Source organism: Pogoniulus pusillus, chromosome 25, assembly GCF_015220805.1.
Source record: "Pogoniulus pusillus isolate bPogPus1 chromosome 25, bPogPus1.pri, whole genome shotgun sequence".
Classification (NCBI taxonomy): Eukaryota; Metazoa; Chordata; class Aves; order Piciformes; family Lybiidae; genus Pogoniulus; species Pogoniulus pusillus.
The window spans coordinates 12396883-12420084 of record NC_087288.1 but is presented as its reverse complement, the minus strand read 5'-3'; the positions used below and the strand labels follow the sequence as shown (position 1 = coordinate 12420084).

Genomic DNA, 23202 nt, shown 5'->3' with positions numbered 1-23202 from the left:
ACAGAGAGAAACTCTTGCTTCTGTGGATGAAGTTGTGAGGAAAAGCAGCCTCTCCAGTCGGGCATTCAAGCCCTCTTCATGGCCAGGGCTTTGGCCAAAGGTCCTTCTCTCTTTTGTCTTTTCTCCAGGGCTACTTCACTATGTTTCTCCTCTGTCACACTACACTCTCATCATCTGCAAAGCACCCAGATCCTTACACTTGCAACCAGAAAATGCTTTGGACTGCTTGGATTCAAGTTGATTGCCTTTACCTGAAGCCTAATTCCTTAGGTGAAGTCTTCTGTTGTCTTCATCTGTCTCTCTTCTCAAGAAAGTCTATGTAACACCAGTGATAGGGAGCCAGCAAGCCCATTTGCTTTAATGAGGTCAGCAATTGCCTGCAGATGAAAGACAACATGATTGCAGCCATTAGCACATTCCAGCATGACAAACACATATTATAAGTGAATGTTTTAGCAAAAAATGCTGGATTGACATTTTTGCCAAGTGAGGTTCTCTCTTGACCTGTAAAGTCAATCCTACACACGCGTTTGGTACACTTTGTGCTTGCCACCTACTCAGGCATTGGGCAGCCCCTGTGGTCAGTTTATGGCATCCTGCCTTGGGCTGCCTGTCTTTGTGCCTGTGCACCTCTCTCTGGGTGGGAAACTGAAAAAGAAAAGATTGTTTTCAAGAAAATATTTTTTCTGAACTTGTTCACCAGACCCCCATAAAAACTGTGACTTTCATTTGCCACTCAGAGAGTCATAGAACCAAGCAGGTTGGAAGAGACCTCCAAGATCAGCCAGTCCAACCTAGCACCCAGCTCTAGACAATCAACCAGACCATGGCACTCAGTGCTTCATCCAGGCTTTTCTTCAACACCTCCAGGGACGGCGACTCCACCACCTCCCTGGGCAGCCCATTCCAATGCCAAACACTCTCTCTGCCAACAACTTCCTCCTAACATCCAGCCTAGACCTCCCCTTGCACAGCTTGAGACTGTGTCCCCTTGTTCTGTTGCTGGTTGGCTGAGAGAAGAGACCAACCCCATCTGGCTACAGCCTCCGTTCAGGTAGTTGTAGACAGCAATTGTTGTAGGCTAAATTCAAATGACAATTTCCTCCTCCTCAGCTGATTGCTTGTTAAAAATAAATCTTTCTTGTTTCCAAAGTTCTCTTCTCACTTTGAAGACCAAGAGCTTCTGACTTTTCCCACAGTTTTTCTGCTAAGGAATCAGCTCCTGAGCAGTCATGCAATTTGACTGACCAAGATTGCTCCATGCCTAGGCATGGTGACACTCAGGCAGTAAGAGAGCTCTTGCAACAAAACATGAATGGTAAAAAAACCCCACTCATTCATGACCAGAAGTGTTAGAGGTAATGTGAGAATAGATTTCACACAAGAGCACAATGACAGCACAGTCACCATGTGTGTCACCCACAGAAACATAACCCATGTCCCATATCCATATCTAATCTTTCCTGCATGCATGAGTTGAACCCAGAGTTCTGAAGGAACTGGCTGATACACTTGGAAAGTCACTCACCATGATATTTGTAAAGTCCTGGCAGTCAGGCTCCTGAAGATGGGAAGAAAGGAAATATTACATTCACTTTTTTAAAAGGTAGAAGAGAGGACCTTGGAAATTACTGACCTGTCAGGCCTCTGTGTCCTGGGAGATCATGGAACAGATCCTCCTAGAAGCTGTACTAAAGCTCATGAAGGGCAGGGAAGTGACTCAAGACAGCCAGCAGGGCTGCACCAAGGGAAGATCCTGCCTAAACAATGTAGTAGCTTTCTATGATGGTGTTACTACATCACTGGACAAGAGAAGAACAGCAAATGTTATCTATCTGGACTTTGGCAAAGCCTTAAACACAGTCCCTCATAACATCCTTCTCTCTGAACTGGAGAGATATGGATTTGATGGACAGACTGTCCAGTCAGTAAGGAATTGCTTGGATGATCACATTCAAAGGGTCAACAGCTCAATATCCAGATGGAAATGAGTAAGAAGTGGTGTTCCTCAAGAGTCTGTTTTGGGACCAGTGCTGTTCATTATCTTCGCCAATGATATAGACAGCCAGATTGTGTGCACCCTCAGCAAGTTTGCAGATGATAACAAGTGAAGTGGTGTAGTTGATAAGACTGAAGGACAGGATGACATCCAGAGGGACCTGGACAGGCTGGAGAAGTGGGCTGGGTTGAGGAGAATCTCATGAGGTTCAATAAGGCAAAGTGCAAGGTCCTTCACCTAGGTTGGGGCAATCCTCAATATCAACACAGGCTAGGGGATGATGAAATTGAGCTCAGCCCTGTGGAAAAAGAATTGGGAGTATTGGTGGATGAGAAGCTGGACATGAGTCAACGATGCTCACTTGCAACCCAGAAGATAAATGACATCCTGGGCTGCACCAAAAGAAGCATGATGAGCAGATCAAGAGAGATGATTCTGGCACTCTACTCTGGTGAGACCTTGCCTGGAGTACTGTGTCCATCTAGGGAACCCTCAACACATTCAAGATCAGACTTGACATGGCCCTTGGCAGCCTGATCTAGTTGGAGGTGTTCCTAGTCATTGCAGAAGGATTGGACAAAATGACCTTTGAGAGTCCCAATGCAATGCACTCAGTGAACTGCTCTCATCAAAATAAACAAACATCTCAGAACGGCTATGATCAGTCCAAACAAAGTTTCCTAAGCTCTTGTTAGACCTATGTTGGATTTTCTGCTGAGATCAACAGCAGATGCTCAATTAATTTGCCTAATGTAGGCAGTTGACACCATAAGAGATGCTGTAAGGTGGCCACTACTGCTCTAGAAGGTGTGGGTCTCTCACAGGCTGACCATCATGGCAGCTGTCCCTAAGCTGGTACTGCAGTTAAACACAGATGTCTCTAATGGCAGGATAAGACTGGGTTTGAGCAACTCAATTTTTCCTCTGTGTTCTAATGCCTGTTGAGGCACAATCCATCTGTGGGGGAGGGGACATTTTCACCTTTCGTCTCTAGGCTCAGATATGTACTGTGGCAATGAGCACGTGAGGAAAACCAGAGGGAGATGTGCTGTAACAAGCTGTGCCAAGGGCTCTTTCACAACTCACAAGCCAAGCAAAAATGAACAAGAGATTTGGGAACCGATTCTTTTCTATCGCTGCAATTCGCTCACTTCCTCAAAGGCTGAGCATGCTACAAATTGAGCCAGCTCTAGCACCATGAATACTTGTTTGGCTCAAGACCAGCCAGCACAGAGTGAAGTAGGGCCTTCTGCTAACTGGGGACAAGAGCATCTCTGTATTGCTCCCATGTTTACAGAGAACAACCTCACTTCTGAGTGTGTCTCGCCTGGGATTGTACTCATTTTTCTGCCACATTAGAGCAAACATACTGGAAGGCCACTACAAGGTCTCTTCAAAGTCTTCCCTTCTCCAGGCTGAAGAGCCCCAACTCTTGTAGCCTGTTCTTATAGCAGAGCTGCTGCAGCCCTCTGAGCATCTTCATGTCTCTCAACTGGACTGCCTCAAGTAGTTTCATGTCTCAAATAGTTTCATGTCTCTTCCAACCTGGTTGATTCTGTGATTCTGTGTGGGCTGTGGTTGGTGGAGGTAGCCAAAGCTGGGAAGAGCTGATGGGCAGAACAGTTTGATGAACAATTTAAATGCTTTTTTCTGTTTTGTTGTAGTGTAGCAACCTTAAGCTCAGTCATTGACCTTTTTTAGTGTGCAATGGCATACATATATTAAAGATAGGGAGCTGCACATCTAGTTCTGCCTTAATTAAATATCCTGTTGTAGAATATTATAGAATCAAACAATCAACCAGGTTGGAAGAGACCTCCAAGATCATTCAGTCCAACCTAGCACCCAGCCCTAGCCAATCAACTACACCATGGAACTAAGTGCCCCATCCAGTCTTCTCTTGAACAGCTCCAGGGATGGCAATTTCATTTTCACACATAAAGATTAAACCACATAACCTATGTGGATGCCAGAGACCTCAAAAAAAGAATCTCTGTAAACCTTGATGTGAATGCTAAATTGGGCTGAAAACTTCCACTCCAGAATTAAGGACCCACTTTCCCTGTTAACTTGCTTTTCCCCCAGTCAGAGAGTTTTGAGTTTGCTCCAGACAATGCCTTTTCTGGAAGGCTAAAATATGTGATGACATTCTTACCCTGATTCAAAAAGTTGTCCAGAAAGAGAGTGTGACAGGACACAAACTGGATAACAATGAATTTTCAAACAGTGGGAAAGAAAACCCCTTTGGTATTGCAGATTGCAGTCATTTGAGGATTTGTTTTACTGCAACAAATGCAGTAAAACAGAGTGGAGAGAGAGAAAAACCTAAGCAGAGAAATCAGGTTGGTGTATGAAAGATGGGACCTCATAATCTCCATCTGCTTGTGGTGCCTTGAACATATATATTCTAGTTTCCAGAAATGTATGCTAACCAGTGGGCTGTAAAGCAGGACAGGACACTGGGAATATTCTGTTACAGCTTTTTTCACCACGTGGGGAAGACTTTGGTGTTCACTTGGCTGGAGGAATAGAAAACCATAACTCAGAAATTCTCTGACCACATCAGAGTCCTAGCCAGTGTCTTAGAAAAAATAAAGCAGGATGGGACTCAGGGAATAGCTTCTCCTGTTTAAATTCAACACAATATGCATGAATAAGAGCTGAGGTGACCACTCAGAAGGCCACCTTATAGTGGTCTTCCAGTATCTGAATGGGACCTACAGGAAGGCTGGGGAGGGACTATTGACAAGGTCTTGTAATGACAGGACAATGGGGAATGGGTTTAAACTGGCAGAGGGGAGATTCAAACTAGATGTTAGGAAAGGGTTCTTTGCAGTGAGGGTGGTGAGACACTGGCACAGGTTGCCCAGGGAGGTTGTGGCTTCTTCTTCCCTGGAGGTGTTCAAGGCCAGGTTGGATGAAGCCTTGAGCAGCCTGTTCTAGTGGGAGGTGTCCCTACCTATGGCAGGGGTTTGGAACTGCATGATCCTTGAGGTCCCTTCCAACCTAAACCATTCTGTGATTCTATGTTTCTCTGATTTTATTTAGGATTAGATCTGAAGTGGTTGCTTTTATGGGAGTGAAAGAATGTGAACAGAGAATGAAAGGAAAGTGAGTTAGAAGTAAGTACTTAAGACTCTCAGAAAAACAATGCAGTAGGAGCAGATATAGTCATAACAGAAAGTATGAGAAAACAGCCAAAAAAGGCTCCAATGCTGCTTTGGATGACAGAAATTGCAAAGGACTCTCCCTACAGAAAACTGTACGTGCCAATCTCTTTAGCACTCCCAACTTACAGCTAACGTGGGTCATCAGCAGCCAATCCATTTTTGGACAAATCATGATGGAATTCCAAAGCTATGTGTAGGAGGAGCAGGTCTGAGCAAGGCTTATGTGTTAATCATCATTGTGACAAAAGGCATCTATGTGATCTTTAACACTTGGACACAGGCTCCATGTGACATGGTGGACGTTACAGAGAGATGATGAGTGTGACTCTTATTTCGTTATCCATGTGCTCATGTGAATGGAGAAGCAGTTCATGCAGCCATCTGCTCTCACTGTGCAGTCATGCAACAGGGTTTTTTTCAGATCTCTGTCTTCTGACTTGCCCTCTGTCTAATTTTCTGTCTTGTTTGAACTAAGAAGGACAAATGAGTGGAAAGAAATGTTCGCTTTCATCTGGCAGCTCAGAGTACCACAGGAGTGTATTTATATGGGTATCAGCTAAGGATCAATTTACAAGCATGAAATGGGACAGAGCAGCCTTAGAGCATCTCCAAAAGGGCTGAAGAGGTTTATTTTTGCTTCCCTCCCTTTTCACCTTCACTCTTATCTTGGCATATATGCTTAAAGAGGAGTCAAAAATAGTGATAAACCCAGGGTGTATGCAAGCTCTTCAAAGCAGCAAACTGATACAAAGCAATCCATATTTTGACTGCATTAATCCTGTCAGTCTTTCACCTCATGATAAATAATAAGTAGATAATGTCTCTTATCACATCTCTTGCCTTTGTTTTGCAGCTAAAACCTACTCAGGTCTCCAGTTCCTGCATATAAAGGAGCTTGCACACTGTCTTCCACAACAAGCTCCTAGCAAAGCTGGCAGCTCATGACTTGGACAAATTCACTCTGGTATGGGTCAAGAACTGGCTGGAGGTTATTCTTCCCCTGTACTGAGCACTGGTTGGGCCACATCTTGAGTGCTGTGTCCAGGCCCCTCAATTCAACAGAGATGTTGAGGTACTGTAACGTGTCCAGAGAAGGGCGATGAAGCTGGTGAGGGGCCTGGAGCACAGCCCTGTGAGGAGAGGCTGAGGGAGCTGGGAGTGTGCAGCCTGCAGAAGAGGAGGCTCAGTGCAGACCTCATTGCTGTCTACAACTACCAGAAGGGAGGTTGTAGCCAGCTGGGGGGCAGTCTCTTCTCCCAGGCAAACAGCAGCAGAAGAGGAGGACACAGTCTCAAGTTGTGCCAGGGGAGGTGTAGGCTGGATGTTAGGAGGAAGTTCTTCCCAGAGAGAGTGATTGGCATTGGAATGGGCTGCCCAGGGAGGTGGTGGAGTCACTGTCCCTGTATGTGTTCAAGAAAAGCCTGGCTGGGGCACTTAGTGCCATGGTCTAGTTGATTCTGTAGGGTTGGGTGCTAGGTTGGACTGGATGATCTTTGAGATCTCTTCCAACCTGGCTGATTCTATGATTCCATTCCAAGAAACCTGATCTGAAGGCATAGATTTGTGCAAAAAGATTAGCTAGATGTAGACCCTATGGTGTCTCCAGGAGCTCCTCTCAATCTATATACTTTCCATGCTGGATAGACAACTCACTAATGACCTATATGCCAATCGTTTTAAGGAGAGGAAAGGACAGGCTCAGGGATGAAAAGAGACAACTAGAGAGTTATAATTCATGTTTTCATAGAGCTTTTAGACTGGGATGCTCCTGAAATTCATTTGTAAAACCATGTGAACTTTCTCACTGAAGGAATATCAGCAGTGATACCATTGTGGGAGAAAGAAAAGATCTCAAGCTTTGAAAATACGACCCTAAGTGCTTTGCTTTATACTATTCAAGTGGATTTGAAACTTGGCAAAATGAGTTTGTCCCTACTTAAAACCACAGATTAGATAAGTATGAAAATATTTTCTCTTCTAAGTTATCAGCTATTGGCTTCTTTTTTAATTAGATTCAAGTAATGTAACAAAGGGCAATTTCCATAACATTTATGCTAACCATTTTTTACATTTTACACTACAAAATTATTCTGACTTTTTATCAGGACATGTACAGCATGCACATTGCCTTGATGCTGATTCCTCTGAGAGAGCAGCAAAACAGAGGTACCTGTTAGCTGCTTTGTATCTTGTCTTCAGAAGGCTACTCAGAAAGACACCATCTTGGACACCATAATCTTAAACACAGCTCTGTAGGCTTTTGCTGATAAGTTGTGCTGGGGGAGGAATAGACTTGATATGAGGAGGAAGTTCTTCACAGAGAAAGTGATTTGCCACTGGAAGGGCTGCCCAGGGAGGTGGTGGATTCACTATCCCTGGAGGTGTTGAAGAAAAGCTTGGATGAGGCACTTAGTGCCATGGTCTAGTTGATTGTCTAGGGCTGCGTGCTCTTGGAGGTCTCTTCCAACCTGTTTGATTGTATGATTCCATGGTTCTATTCTATGAAATAATTTGATTTCTGAGAATGTGTGACTGCATTGTATCAGTTTCTACTTCTTAGCCTGGCACTTATTTAATTGTAGACACACTTTGCTCTGGATTGTTCAAAGTGAGTAGATAGCTGATCCTAAGACTCATACCAGTTTTCTTTACTAGGAAACTATTACAAAGAATGATGAAGACCAACCACCAGTTGTGCAAGCCCTGAGTTGTTTCCTGTCTTCTCCCAATACTTGAATCAGTTCTGGGCTCCTCAAGAGAGATGTTGAGATACTGGAACTTGTCCAGAGGAGGGCAACAAAACTGGTGAGGGGTCTGGAGCACAGCCCTGTGAGGAGAGGCTGAGGGAGCTGGGGGTGTGCAGCCTGCAGAAGAGGAGGCTCAGGGTAGAGCTCATTGATCTCTACAACTACCTGAAGGGAGGTTGTAGCCAGGTGGGAGTTGGTCTCTTCTCCCAGGCAAGCAGCAACAGAACAGGGGGACACAGTCTCAAGTTGTGCTAGGAGAGGTTTAGGCTGGATGCTAGGAGGAAGTTTTTGACAGAGAGAGTGATTTGCATTGGAATGAGCTGCCCAGAGAGGTGGTGGAGTCACCATCCCTGTAGGTGTTCAAGAAAAGCCTGGATGGGGCACTGAGTGCCATGGTCTGGTTGATTGTCCAGGGCTGGGTGCTAGGTTGGACTGGATGATCTTGGAGGTCTCTTCCAACCTGACTGATTCTATGATTCTATAATTCCCACTAAGTCTGAATGAGTGTTGGCTGGTATTTCACAGATGGAGCTTTATTCCATTCACCAGAGAACTTTAACTTAGCAGGGAATGCTTAGTGAAAACATTCATGGCATTCATTTTCAGGGGCAACATTTGAAACTAAAGAAATTATATCCTTGAAATAAAAGGAAAAGTGAGGAGTGGTTTATATCATTATTTAGTGAAATGTAACAGAAAAAAACTAAGCATGAAATATTTATAAATTCTGCTTTGAAGCCCCCTATAAAACTGTGACTGAGTTTCTGTAAAATGAATATGCAGTCCATGGTTTCAAAGCTTACTGTATCAGGTTCTCAAGGTCTTTTAAAACAATTCGTTTTTACTTCAGACATGAAAAGACAGAATGAGTGTAAGAAGTCTAAGAGAAAGCTCAATTCTTTACATTTCAGGTTACTGTTTAAGTTTACTCTATTTTATTGATCATTTCTTTGCTAATTCTAAAACCTACTGCTCACATCTGATGTCAAGCACTAGAAAAAGTTAATTTAGGCTGTATTTAAGGAAGTAATGTATTTTTTAAAAACACATATCAGGAATTTAGGAGAAATCCTACAGTTTAAAATTAAAGCATCTAGAACACATTGCTCAACTTTGTAGTATCACATAATCAACCAGGTTGGAAGAGACCTCCAAGATCAGCCAGTCCAACCTAGCACCCAGCCCTAGCCAGTCAACCAGACCATGGCACTAAGTGCCTCATCCTCATCAACAGTCTTTTTTTGAACTTTCATGGACAATGACTCCACCACCTCCCTGGGCAGCCCATTCCAATGCCAATCACTCTCTCTGCCAACAACTTCCTCCTAACATCCAGCCTACACCTCCCCTGGCACAACTTGAGACTCTGTCCCCTTGTTCTGTTGCTGGTTGCCTGGCAGAAGATCCCAACCCCACCGGGCTACAGCCTCCCTTCAGGTAGCTGTAGGCAGTAATGAGGTCACCCCTGAACATCCTCTTCTGCAGGCTGCACACCCCCAGCTCCCTCAGCCTCTCCTCACAGGGCTGTGCTCCAGGCCCCTCACCAGCTTTGGCGCCCTCCTGTGGACACCTTCCAGTATCACATCTCCTCTCTTGAATTGAGGGGCCCAGAACTGGATACAGCACTCAAGGTGTGGCCTGACCAGTGCTGAGTACAGGGGCAGAATAACCTCCCTTGTCCTACTGGCCACACTGTTCCTGAGCCAGGCCAGGATGCCATTGGCTCTCCTGCCCACCTGGGCACACTGCTGCCTCATGTTCAGCTACTATCTACCAGCATCCCCAGGTCCCTTTTAGACTGGCTGCTCTCAGCCACTCTGTCCCCAGCATGGTTGCTGCTTAGGGTTATTGTGGCCAAAAAAAAATTAGAAATAACACTATCCAGAAGATACCTTCTCAAGAATCTTCTGATCTCAAATGTTATTTTTATTGTTGTTAAAGTTGAACCCATTATAAATGTCTCCTCCATGACACAAAGGACCGTGTCTCCACTCAGCCTGAATCAGTGGCAATAGGCTTGTTAAAATCAAAATGTTTTATGTCAGGCCTGTTAAAAGTAATGAAAAAAAAAACCAACTCCAAAACAAGAAAAAAATGCAAATTTGAGACAAAATCTCCCATTGCTGAATTTTCAAAGCAAATCCAATCTACTGCAGGACAAATCACCACTTTTCCACAGTATAGAGGGATTTTCTTTCTGAAGGGATATTAAACTCCTCAAATGTTGTGCCCTATCTGAAGCCCTGAGCTCCTCTGTTCACAGCAGAACATCTGAGAAGCAGTAGTTCTTTGTTTGACAGAAACTAAATCCTCAGCAAACTGGGGATGCTCATCCTCCCTTCTCAGAGTTTGCTTAGAAGCTTTAAGGTGTTTTTCTGCTACTGACTTTGTTTGTTTCCGTCTCAGAGACGTTGATTTATTTTTCCATTCTCTGAAAGGAATGGCAGTGAACATGGCTGGAGGTTTTTTTCTACTTAGATATTGCCTTATTACACCAAGACAACTCTGAGCACCAGCCTCATCAATTAATATCAGCACCACCCTGAGAATGGTGTTTGCTAAGAAACTGTTGCTACAGAACAAGCAAAATGAGGACAAAACATTGGGCCAAATGCTAGGAGAGGCAGAGGGGAGCCAGGATCTGTGGATCCTGGCCCAGGGAGCACAGACGGGGGAGTGCTGTCTCCCTGGCATACTCCCCTCCTCTGCAGAACCACTCCCCCACCCTGAGCTTTGGGCTCTATACCTGGGTAGGAGGGGCTGTGCCAGGATGCCAATCACAGACCATATGGAGCCTTCCTCCATGTGCAAACTAGCACAGCTGAACACTGATTCAGCTAGGGCTGTGAAACCACATCTCAAAAGAGCTCTGTGGTACTTTGGAGCATTCCTGTGTCTAACCAGGGGTGAGGAAGTCTTGGAAGAGACCCTTAGAAACAGCTCCATGAAACAGCAGCCCTCCTTATATTTAATAAATGTGACAGGAAATACCAAGCTCACCTTCCCGGGTAGCACACACATTGGGTACCCTGCAAGCTTTAATTGCTGCTGCTGAAGTGCTGCTGAACCAACAGCATTTGGAGAGAAAAATCAGAATTTTCTGTGACATTTGCCACAGTGTTTTTCTTCATCTGGATGGATGGATGGCCACATCTTGAGTATTGTGTTCAGTTTTAGGCACCACAATACAAGAGTGATGTGGAGGTGCTGGAGCAGATTCAGAGAAGGGCAATGAAGCTGGGGAAGGGCCTGGAGAATAAATCTTATGAAGAGTGACTGAGGGAGCTGGGGATGGTTACTTTGAAAAAGAGGAGGCTGAAGGGAGACCTCAATGCTGTCTACAACTACCTGAAGGGACATTGTGGTGAGGCTGCTGCTGATCTCTTCTTACAGGTAGTTGGAGACAGAACAAGAAGGAATACCCTCAAGATGAGACTGGGGAGGTTTAGATTGGATATTAGGGAAAAGTTTTTCCTGGAGAGAGTGGTCAGGGACTGGAATGATCTGCCCAGGGAGGTGGTGAAGTCACCCAGCCTGCATGTATTGAAGGGTCATTTGGACGTGGTTCTTAGGGCTGTGGTTTAAGGTGAATCTTGTAGAGTAGGGTTCTAGGTTGGACTTGGTGATGGGGAGGGGCTTTGCCAACATGAATTATGTGATTTCCAGCCTGTGATTCTGTGATTGTTTCATTACTAAACTGAATCAAAAGGTTCCTCACCACAGCAAAGCAAACATGAAGAAAGATACTACCTGTCTCTAAAAGGTGGTGCCAGTTTATGCATGTTTCTGTGATTCTGTGATTTCTGCAAAGAGGAGAGGTTGATCAAGGGACTGTCTTTTCTTTTTATTAGCACACAGGCATACATGTATGCATGACTCTGTCTATCTTTCATCTGTCTATTTATTTTGCTTTCTCTGTGGTCCCATATTCTTGCAGCAATCCCACTCTAAGTGCTGTCTTCCTGACCTTTAGCACTTGGTTTTCTTGATCTCCATGAGTAGCAACCCAAGGTATCTTTTTTATGCCATCTGTAGCAGTGAATAGCAAAGAGAAAACTATGTGCTTTGACCAGTGAGGCATAAATGCCTTTTTGGGCCATAATCATGAGTGTGTGTGTGTGTGTGTGTGATGACAATCAACTGCTCATGGAGGGCTTTACAGACTAACTAGCAAGGCTGAAAAAAATAAACATGAATGGAGAGGGGAGGAGGGAAAACAAAGGCTAAAAAGGCAGGAGAAAAATATTTCTTTAAGATTCCACAGAAAGATACAACTCACTTCTTACCTCCCAATTCAGTGCTCTGTATATCTTAGCACACAGGCTTGGCTGCTTTGCTGCTACAACACACCACTTATCGTGCACTTCAAAGCTGAGAACAGTATTTTCTTTGCTACTTTACACAATCCCATAAACAGGAATCTCTCTGTCTGAATGTAAAAACTATCACCAGGCATGCAGTTGACCCAACTCTGCCCAGATGTTGCAGCGTGGTTGCAAACTCTATGTCAGCTGTTCTTTCTGCTGCTCACCATGCAGCCAGCCTGTTCATCTGGCCATATGGAAGATCCATGGGAAAAAAAATAGAGAGAGAGAGGAAGAAAAGCTATTTGTGCTTTGGTATTGAAAGTAGGAATAATACAGCCTTCAAGATTTAATGGGTACTCAAGCTGGCTTACAAATAACCTGCTTTGTCTGCATTATTTTGTCTATGTCTTCCCTTATGAAAAACAAAGAATGGAAAATAAAGATCAAAGATTGCAAATGCAGCTTTGTTTTTGAAGCCAAAATGCTTTTCTCCCTTCAAACAATAGGAAAGGCTTCTACGGATGGGCTTCAGGCTCACAGTGCACCTTGGCCTGTTGGAGCAAATGAAAGCTCCCCAAGAAGTTTATCAACCCTCCATGCCTTTCCACATCCTCTGCTTTCCCCACAGACATGGAGGACAACAACACCTGAGGTTCTGTCCTCCTCCTACTGGAGGTTATCCTGCCAGCCTGCAGGCAAAGCCTTCTGCACAGCAGAAATAGCAGTGGTTCCTCAGGGAGGTACACAGATTTTGAGAAATCAAGATTTTCTGTTATTTAGGATAAGGTGGAAGCTCTCAGTGTGATTCCAGACGTGACTGAAGCCAAGAGGAGTTCTGAAGTGGCAGCTAAAGCTTTTCATCACACTACACTATGCAGTACAACATAGGTCACAGCTCATATGCTGGAGATGATGGCTCACAGGTGGGAAAACCACCAGGGCTAACATGATCTGGAGCTGCAGCTATGTCAGTGCTGGGATTGGAGTGAGCTTTCAGGAGCTTGGATAGAATCATAGAATCAACTAGGTTGGAAGAGACCTCCATGCACAGCCAGTCCAACCTAGCACCCAGCCCTAGCCAATCAACCAGACAAAGGCACTAAGTGCCTCAGCCAGGCTTTCCTTCAACACCTCCGGGGCAGCGACTCCACCACCTCCCTGGGCAGCCCATTCCAATGCCAATCACTCTGTGAAGAACTTCCCCTAACATCCAGCGTACACTTCCCCTGGCACAACTTCAGACTGTGTCCACTTGGTCTGTGGCTGGTCGCCTGGGACAGGACAGGCAATCCTTGTTGACACTTGAGGCAATCTAAGCTCATCGCTTCAGTACTAAACTCACAGTCTAAAGCTAAACCGTGCAAAAGCGTTTTCTTCTGTGCAGAAAGTACCTCACTGTGTCAAAAGTAAAGTCTGTGCTTCTAACGCTGGGGGCGTGCAGGTATCAAACGCTCCTAGAGTCCTCAGCGGTGCAGGGCTGGGGAGGGGGAGCCCTGCAAGGACATCTTCACACGCGTGGGCACCTGTTTGTAGGCAGCTCTGTGCGCTGCGTGTGAAAGAGTGCGCAGCGCTACACGGGCTCAGCTCTCAGACGTTCGGTGGGTTTGGCCCTGGCTGCGCTGTCAGCTGCTGTCACTTTCTGTGCCGTGCGGCGTTCATAAGGCAGCAGCTAATGGGGCGGGAGCGTGGGGAGGGATTCTGGCCGGGATATTCATTTGGCCGTCCTCATGCAAAAGAGTGCAAAGATGGAGCAGGAAAATATTGTAAAACTTAAGCTGATACTCCCACTAATTCAAAGTGGCAGTTTTTAAATAGGGCTGCTTCTGTTTGTCACTTTCAATCATAGAACGCCGATAGTGGTACTTAGAAGGACTTAATAGTCTTAAGAAAACAAGCCCCCCCCTCCCCCTAGACCAGAACAAAGAGAGCCATATTGTCATGCCTTGAGACACATCAAGTGTGCTGTGCAGGGGGGGGTGGCCGAGCGGTTCCTTCTCAGCCGACACAAGTGAAAGTGACAACTTGTCAGCTCTCTCGTCCTCTTCACTTTGTGTCCTGCCCTCTTTCTTGTGCTCTCTTGCATTCCCCTGTCTGCTGTCCTGTTTCCACTCCTAGTCTTCCAAAGAAAAAGACACTCCCGTGTCAGTGTCTTTTAACTACACTTTGTTTGTGTACACCCTCTTCCTGAATTGAAAAACAGCTCCTTTCCCCACCAGCTCTCGTGTATCCACCGGACTTGGACCTGAGTTGAAGCAACACACACACACAACTTCATAGAATCATAGAATCAACCAGGTTGCAGGATAACTCCAAGATCATCCAGTCCAACCTAGCACCCAGCCCTAGCCAGTCAACCAGACCATGGCACTAAGTGCCTCATCCAGGCTTTTCTTGAACACCTCCAGGGACAGCGACTCCACCACCTCCCTGGGCAGCCCATTCCAATGCCAATTACTCTCTCTGACAACAACTTCCTCCTAACATCCAGCCTAGACCTCCCCTGGCACAACATGAGACTCTGTCCCCTTGTTCTGTTGCTGGGTGCCTGGCAGAAGAGACCAACCCCACCTGGCTACAGCCTCCCTTCAGGCAGCTGTAGACAGCAATGAGGTCTGCCCTGAGCCTCCTCTTCTGCAGGCTGCACACCCCCAGCTCCCTCAGCCTCTTCTCACAGGGCTGTGCTCCAGGCCCCTCACCAGTTTCCTTGCCCTTCTCTGGGCACGTTCCAGTATCTCAACATCTCTCTTGAGGAGCCCCGAACTGGACACAGTACTCAGGTACTTAGGCTTACTCAAGGAGGGGAGGCATTCTGGCATGTAGGGAAGGCAGAGTAAGAGGCATAGTGCCTCATCTCCTTCTCACAGGCCAAGCTCAAAACTAGCAGACCTGCTGTGAGGCAGTATGTTCTGTGCAACATCCATGCCACTTGTAGTCATTACTTGGAAATCCATCTCACAAGATGAGGGTCAGGTCCTTGTCTTCATGCATACTCCTGGTCTTACTCAAAGGTCAGCAGTGTGCTGCCTGCTCAGGTTTACACTGCCTGGTGACCAGGCAAGCTGAAGAAACAAATAAAACAGGAGATGAAAAGTGAATAAAGTTTGCTTTCTTTATGCTAGGTAGGATTCCCAGATTGTAGCAAAGGAGGTGAAGCTCTGATCTGCACAGGTGCAAATGAAAAGTGAATAAAGTTTGCTTTCTTTATGCTAGGTGGGCTTCCCAGATTGTAGCAAAGGAGGTGAAGCGCTAATCTGCTCAGAGGCAAATGAAAAGTGAATAAAGTTTGCTTTCTTTATGTTAGGTGGGCTTCCCAGATTGTAGCAAAGGAGGTGAAGCTCTGATCTGCTCAGAGGCAAATGAAAAGTGAATAAAGTTTGCTTTCTTTATGCTAGGTGGGCTTCCCAGATTGTAGCAAAGGAGGTGAAGCTCTCATCTGCTCAGATGGATGTGTCAAAGTAAAACCCAGGTGCATCCTCCTGAATACCCTTTGTCAGCTCCCTTCACGACTTGTTCAGAACCACTGCCTGAATGACTTTGCTCAGCAAAGACAACAAACACCAGCAGAGGCTGCCGTGGGAAACCTGCAGGCAGCAAGCACAGGGATACAGGGAGGGGTGCGGTGTCTCAAGCACCACCAAGGAGCTCTCTCAATACGTAGAGCATGTTGATAGGGCTGGAGAACTACACAGCCAGGAAAACAAGGAGTTCACCTGAGAGGAAATAGGGATCACATCAAATTTCTCTCACATTCAAATAACTAAAGAAGCAACAAACAATGTAGCAAAAATTTCATTCGAGTCGGAACAGAGAGAGAGAGAGAGAGAGAGAAGCAGATTGGCACTGCGGAGCGCAGCTAAGTCTACCAAGCAGAGAAGAAAGTGCGTGCATGTGCGTGCGTGTGTGCAAATCCAGGAGGGGGAGTTAGATAAGAAAGAACGATTAGGTTCTTGCCTGAAAGCAGTTAAGCTGTCATCTTAAGCTCACTCTGTTAGAATTATTGCTGTTTATTCATAAGACTACTAAGGAACAGATGTTCACCTGGCCAAGCAAACCTCCTGAAAGGAAGATGTCCATATGTGGCAGTGATCAGAGCGTGCTCTGATTCTTAGAAAACAAAGTTTTGTTTCCTGGTATTGGTGGAAGCTTAGTAAAAGAGTGGGAGGGAGCAAATGAAAGGTAGAGGAGCTGAAGAGGAAAAACAAAGGGAGAGAGAGTGCAAAGACACAAATAAGAGTGAAGGTGAAATTATGAAAGCTAGAAGGAACTCAGGGGCATTTCTCTAACAACCATAAACGAATTTGTAAGGACAATAGTTACACAAGAGACAGGACACTTAAAAGAGCACAAGCAGGAAGAAGAGAGAGGAATTTCTTTTCAGAGTTTCTTTCTTTAGGTCGCTTCAAGTTAACAGATAAAAAAAGGGAAGCAGTGTCAGTTCTTTACTTCCTAATGCATTTTCTTTGCTTAGCCCTTTTGTCTTATTTATCTAATGGATTTAGAGCACTGTCATCCTTTCGTGCTGAACTTTCCTGAATCAGCCTTTATAAACCAAAAGAAAGACATAAATCTGTGGGTACCTTAGAGGCAACAAGAGTTTCATCCCATCTAATACTCAGGGAGTTGCTTATGTCGTCTCAGGCATAAGCAATCAGAACAAGCAGAAGAGCAAAAGCTCAGGGAGGAAAGGTGAGGGAGGCTATTTAGGGCTGAAGAAAGACTATAGGAGCCTGCATTAACTGGGATCCTGCTCCCTCTGAACTCAGCATCTAGCAGCTCAAGGTGTGGGGCTGAGGAGAGCCTGAGAGAAGGCTCCCTGTTCAGCGTGCCTCCTCACACAACACAGAAGAAGGACACATCTTGCTGGCAACGAGCATTTTGGACCCACGTAATACTGTAGGGAAGATGATCACGTTCCCACTTAAAACAATTTTAAACTAAAAAAAGCTTATTCTATTATAGCATTGCATAAGCATCCCTGAAGGAGCTGCTGCTTCAATTACAGCTTTGCAAGAATCCTGTTAGAAGGCAATAAGCCAAACTGTTAAGTTTTTTTTTTTTTCACCCAGCCTGGTCCCCTGGTGTTCAGAGCAATGGGTGATGAAACCGTAGCCTAAACCATGTCAAGCTGTTCTGCATGCTCTGTAGTCAGTTGGATATTCCTTCTGCTGGAAAGATCACTAATTATTCAGTCAACATTTGCCTGAATAAGGCCTCAAGATTTTGTCCAAAGACAGCAAATGTTCCTTCTTGATTATTTTTGCAAATTAAATGAGAAGAATTTAGAAAGAGAGCATATGAAGCTTATTTGTAAGACAGATGTTAAACAGACTAGCAGCTTCCCAGTATCCCTTCTAATACTTATCCCCAGTACCAAAATATATTCCCTTAGCCCTTATAATGATACAGGCATACTTAAACTGATAGGATCCAGAATGGCTTTACAGGTCAAGGAACATGGAATTATTTATGCTACTAATAATATTTTGCATCTAATTCAGGTCATTTTGGAGTGGCCAGAAATTCTTGATTAATTAATTTGTTCACTGAGAAATGCAGTTTTGAGTCAACCAAAATTAACATGGGGTGGGGGAGGAGAGGGAAAGAAAAAAGACATTTTCTAAATGTCTTTTATAGCTATCTCTATATATACACTATTGGTTTTGATGCAATGTTTTGTAACTAAAGGAAAATGCTATTTTTCAATTTTAAAGGGAATTTCTTCCTTTTTTTTAATCATAAAATGGTTTAGGTTGGAAGGAACCTCAAGGATCATGCAGTTCCAAACCCCTGCCATAGGTAGGGACACCTCCCACTAGAACAGGCTGCCCAAGTCCTCATCCAACCTGACCTTGAACACCTGCAGGGAGGAAGCATCCACAGCCTCCCTGGGCAACCTGTGCCGGTGTCTCACCACCCTCACTGCAAAGAACCCTTGCCTAACATCTAGTTTGAATCTCCCCTCTGCCACTTTAAACCCATTCCCCCTTGTCCCCTCATTACATTAATTGCTCATTGTAAAATATATATTTTTTTAAGTGTTTACATAATTGTCAAGGAGAACATATTTTGTATAAGCTGACCTGCAGTAATACTTTCTGTCTTTGGGAGATGCTTGGGCTAAAAATGGAAACAGGTTTGCCTACAACTCTGAGCCAGCTGAGCCTTTGAGCTGCCTTGGGACAGCACTCTGACTTGCTTATGGTGAGCTCAGGGTGTTCCATTTCAGCACAATGGGACAGAACTGCAACTTGCTTATGGTGAGCTCAGGGTGCTCCATTTCAGCACAATGGGGCAGAACTGTAACTTGCTTATGGTGAGCCCAAGGTGCTCCATTTCAGCACAATGGGGCAGAACTGTAACTTGCTTATGGTGAGCCCAAGGTGCTCCATTTCAGCACAATGGGGCAGATGTGCAGCCAGAGCCTTCCCCCGCCACCCAGATGCACTTCACCTGCTTGCAGCAGCCTCTGCAGTGCATGAGATACAGCAGCTGTTAGCGTACAAGTTAATGAACATACACTGCCTTTCTTCCCAGCCCAGCCAGCAGTAACAGCCGTAACAGATTTCAAGATATGGCATATCAGAACCATAAAGCAACTATTTGTTAACCCTGGAGCGAAGTCAAAATATTACTCAGCAATGTTAGGAGCAACAACTGGTAGGCAGCAAAAATAGATTTGATAGCTTTTGCTTAATGAAGTGCATCTGCAAAACAGAATGTAAACGATAATGAGTGGGCATTCATCTCGAGTACTGTGTCCAGTTCTGGGCCCCTCAATTCAGGAGAGATGTTGAGATACTGGAACATGTCTAGAGAAGGGTGACAAAGCTGGTGAGGGGCCTGGAACACAGCTCTGTGAGGAGATGCTGAGGGAGCTGGGGGTGTTTAGCCTGGAAAAGAGGAGGCTTAGGGCAGACCTCATTGCTGTCTACAGCTACCTGAAGGGAGGCTGTAGCCAGGTGGAGCTGGTCTCTTCTGCCAGGCAGGCAGCAACAGTCTCAAGTTGTGGCAGGGGAGGTCTAGGCTGGATGTTAGGAGGAAGTTGTTGGCAGAGAGAGTGATTGGCATTGGAATGGGCTGCCCAGGGAGATGGTGGAGTTGCTGTCCCTGGAGGTGTTGAAGAAAAGCCTGGATGAAGCACTTAGTGCCATGGTCTGGTTGATTGGCTAGGGCTGGGTGCTAGGTTGGACTGGACGATCTTGGAGATCTCTTCCAACCTGGTTGATGCTATAATTGCATATGAGCTTTTGATCTCTTTGCAGACACAAAGAGTATTTTCCCACTTGCCAACTCTGCCTGTTCATCCCAAGACTTGACAATCAAGCTGTAATCTCTCTGCTATTGAGTTTCAGGTGCCCAGACCTTACTGGATTCTGCACTGATATGCAAGCCCAAGAGAGTCTTGTTTGCTCTTCCACAGCTATGCTGAATGTTGAAACACCCAAAGAGATTCAACTACACAAGACTTCAGTAGTCCTGCTGGCACACAGTTTGCTTTCACTATGTTTGCTTTCACTATGATGAGTACGAGGGCATTCCTTTTATGTGGCTGCTTTGTTACATTTTAAACCAAAGCACTTTTTTTACAGGGAACAGGAAGAACGCTGGGCCTGAGGCTGCTGCAGTTGTACTAACTTCAGCAAGGTCCCACCAGCTTACACATGGTGAGAAACCACCTCAGAAAGCAGAGCAACAGACATTATGGGGAAACGTGGGAGACTTAAGTTCAAACTTGCAGACTGTGTGCACTCTTAACTGAGGTGAGTCATTCCTCTGACACACACAGGGCTCCAACAAGCTCCAAGACCTATAATGAACTTGTCCAGGCTCAGAATATTTGACACTGAATCTGTCACAGACCAGATTACTACACTGTCCTACTTCTGCATACATGGGGTCCTTATCTTAGCATTCTTATGTGCACGTCTTGAAGACCATAGCCAGGGCTGTCAGCACGCAGAGGCGAGAGATGATGCTTTGTTAAGGGGAAGGCGCTCCCTGAGGAGCAGTTCCTGAGACCCTGAGATATGGACAACACAGATACATGATGCTTCCAATAGCCTGTAAAAGCAGAAGCCTTGGTTGCTTGCTTTTTAAATTCATATTAGGTCAAATAACTTGATTTTTTTTAGTCTGACCAGTAATTATACAAAAATAGCCTATTCCATCTGGGCATTAGGGTAAAATAATGGATAAATACTGAAATACTGAGTGATTTCTGTCACGTAACTACTACTATATTGGGGTATGTGCACTGAAGCACATATTAAACCAATATTTAAAAGTGAGGAAACCCAAAAAATGTGAAGATTATCTTTTTATATTGAGGGTTTATTTAGACACACAGATGAACTTGTGCATCTCTCTGAGTCAGTAGTTTTACTGTGACCATTCAAACCACTCTGAAATTCACCAGCAGCACTGCTGATGCCCTGGTTTTGTCTGTCATAGAATCATAGAATCACAGAATCATAGAATCAAACAGGTTGGAAAGGACTTCCAAGATCATCCAGTCCAACCTAGCACCCAGCCCTAGACAATCAACCAGACCATGTCATGGAGAACTAAATCTTATCACTTCCTGCCTGTTTTCAGTCAGCTTTAACTATGCTCCTTCCAGCAGCAATGTTTCTTGGATCATTCTTGATAACACTAGTGAAAGGAAATGGTCTGGAGGAAGAAGAGGCTATCATGGCATTTGAATTTCCCAAGAAATGTACTCACATATCAGATTGAAATGCTTGTGAGCAATTGCTTTAACACCCTGGTTCCTCCTCCCTTGCTGATTAGCACATCGTCACTGCCCATTGCCTTTGTCCCCTCCTCACCATTCTTTCTCTCTTACACTACATATGACTCTTTCCTACCACATCCACCTAGCTTTGAAATTAGAAAACTTCTCCACATTTCTGCAGAGTCCATCTATTTTAAAAGTGAAGCAAATCAAATCTCACAGCAACACTTCTTTCATTTTACTCTTTACATTTTCCTCTTTGACCTGAATCCTGTCAATTTGAAAACGTCTTCTTTGACATCCATACCAATTCTTTATCTACCAGTGTATCTCATATTGGAGGTCTCTTCCAACCTGGTTGATTCTATGATTCTATGATTCTAACAGGGCTGGAACGGGGACCACAATCAGCAGGGTGTGGGCTGCAGCTTGTAATAGGAGCTAGCAGGTATGCAAAGGTAGCTCAAGACAAACAGATGCTCCTGGTCATGTTTTTTTGTGATTGGAGCAAAATCTTAGGAAAAGGGAGCTGGTTATTAGGCTGGATGTTAGGAGGAAGTTCTTCACAGAGAGAGTGATTTGAAAGAGACAGCGTTGCCTTCAGTCAGCATGGCTTTAAATGAAGTTACCAAACACTAGACAAGTGGCTTGAGGGTGAACGAACATAGACACAGAACTGGTATTTTTCAGGAGAACTATAGGGCATTTACAGCCCAGAAAGCCATAGCTCAGTCTGGGATGCTTCAAACTTGAAGACTAATTTTGACTTGACATGGGAATGGGTTGTCCAGGGAGGTGGTGAAGTCGCCATCCCTGGAGGTGTTCAAGAAAAGCCTGGATGAGGCATTCAGTGCCATGATTTAGTTGACTGGCTAGGGCTGGGTGCTAGGTTGGGCTGGATGATCTTGGAGGTCTCATCCAACTTGGTTGATTCTATGATTCTATGATTCAAACCTGCTTACTGACCTAAGAAGTAATCTTTTGCATGATAGGAGATCAAAAAGGGTTCTTGACAATCAGATGAGTTGTATCTAGACCTTTCCTCAAGCAGTTTTTCATGGCTTCTCTTTAAAACTCCAGCAGATGATCTCTTCTGTGCACCTACAGGCAGTATCTGCAGTAATATCACCAGTCTCTTAGCCTTTTTCCTTCCTTCAGACTCTGCTTTATGATTTTATTCTCTTCCAACTGCTAAAACCAATCAAACCCATAGACATGCAATTTCCCAGATCCTCCCTAGGTGTATTTTCTTAACTAGTAGCTGAATTCCACGTAGCCTGGTGCTGCAGAATACACCAAGGTATCTTTCCCTGTGTTGCATGACTCTGTTTCTGAGCAAAACATACATGTTATATTGCTGCCACATGAAGACAACCTTCAACACGTTAATGGACTATAGACCAATACTTATCTGATGTTGCAGACAGCCTGAAACTATATGTTTGAGAGGTTTGGACAGTCCCATGCCGAAGCAACATTTGACAATTTAAATTACACCATTATTAATGACTCCATTGATGATCATTTTAGCAGAAGCATCCAGCCAATGCATTTAATCCACAGTCCCAATCTGCATCCCATGCCTTCCCAGGTGCCAAAAGCTCCAACTGTCCCCTACCCAACTGCCAAAGACTTCAGCTTCCCCATGGCAACTCTTACAATGCAGTTCTGCATTTTCATTAAAACACTGAACCAAGCAGGGAGTGAATGTCAGGAAAATAGCATCAATTAAATTGATTTCAGTATCAAAATAAATAATACCAATTGTTTTATTCATTTAGGTACATAATTGAGTGAGGTTTTCTATAAATTTAATTTAAACAAAGCTGCTATTGAACTCCAGGCTGCTTCGCCAGAAGGCTGCAGGGACTAAGGACCCCACCAAAGAATTATTACAGCCTGTAAACCCCACATCAGAAATAATGCTTTAAGATGCTAAACTCCAGCAGTGTATGCCATTTAATTTTCTTTCATTTGAACAATTTTTAATACAGTCAACCGTGAGCTGATAAATGTTATGCTACGAGAACCTTCCTATAAAGTCCAGACTCCTTCCAATTCATAGCAGCTAGAAATCTGTTGCCTATCAGCTGTCTCCTTAGCCATGCATTCTCCTGTGAACAGGGTCTTACATGGGCCTTCCTGGAGTTGCAGAATCATAGAACGGTTTAGGTTGGAAGGGACCTCAAGGATCATCCACTTCCAACCCCCTGCCATAGGCAGGGACACCTCCCTCTAGAACAGG

The 23202-nt window shown here is 44.7% G+C and overlaps 1 long non-coding RNA gene across 1 annotated transcript in view; it reads right to left on the bottom strand.

The window, feature by feature from the left end:
• Positions 1 to 23202, bottom strand: part of LOC135186433 (uncharacterized) — a 65284-nt gene that overhangs the window by 1437 nt on the left and 40645 nt on the right. The window contains exon 3 of the long non-coding RNA XR_010306861.1: positions 252 to 377. This is a non-coding gene — a long non-coding RNA (uncharacterized LOC135186433). The remainder of the gene's footprint in view (positions 1 to 251; positions 378 to 23202) is intronic.